Source organism: Tupaia chinensis, unplaced genomic scaffold (genome assembly GCF_000334495.1).
Source record: "Tupaia chinensis unplaced genomic scaffold, TupChi_1.0 Scaffold143452_1, whole genome shotgun sequence".
Lineage (NCBI taxonomy): Eukaryota > Metazoa > Chordata > Mammalia > Scandentia > Tupaiidae > Tupaia > Tupaia belangeri.
In genome coordinates, this window is record NW_006203296.1 from 1640 (window position 1) to 2287 (window position 648).

Below are 648 nucleotides of genomic sequence, written 5' to 3' on the forward strand. Positions count from 1 at the left end.
CGGGCCAGTGGCAGGGTAGAGAAGCAGCGTCTTGTCTTTGGAATGGTCAGACTTGCTTTGAAACCAAGCTCACCCCTTATCCAGTCTGACTCTAGTTTCTAGTCTCGGTTTCCTTCTGTACAAGATGGGTGGGGCACCCCCTAGTCCTTTGCTTTGTTCTGAAAAGAAAACGAGATCACATACAGAGTGCACAGGGGAAGCTGCTGCCATTGTGTAAATAACGAATAAAGTGGAGGGGGCGATTGCTCAAAGTTCATGTCCATCAGCCCTGGCCGAGGCCTGTTAGGTCAGGTCTAACTAGATGCTGGGGACCCACAGGAGCTGGGCCCAATTCAGTTCTCATGAACTCTCAGGCTGGGCAGCTGCAATGAGTCCCAGAGGTCACCTGAGGCGAGCAATGGGGCATGTGGGACAGGAACCCCAGGTGGGGAGATTGTGGGGCGGAAGACACAGCCAGGAAGATGACAGGCAGGAGGAAGCTGTTGCGACAGGCCCCGCAGAGCTGAACAAGGTGGAAGTAAGTGGGAAGAAGGGGTCACACACTCAGGAGTGACTGGAGAAGCAGAGACACGGAGACAGAGACAGAGTGAGCCAGCCAGATGGAGTAGGGGAGGGGAGAGAATGAGAAACACAAAGGAGGGAGCAGGG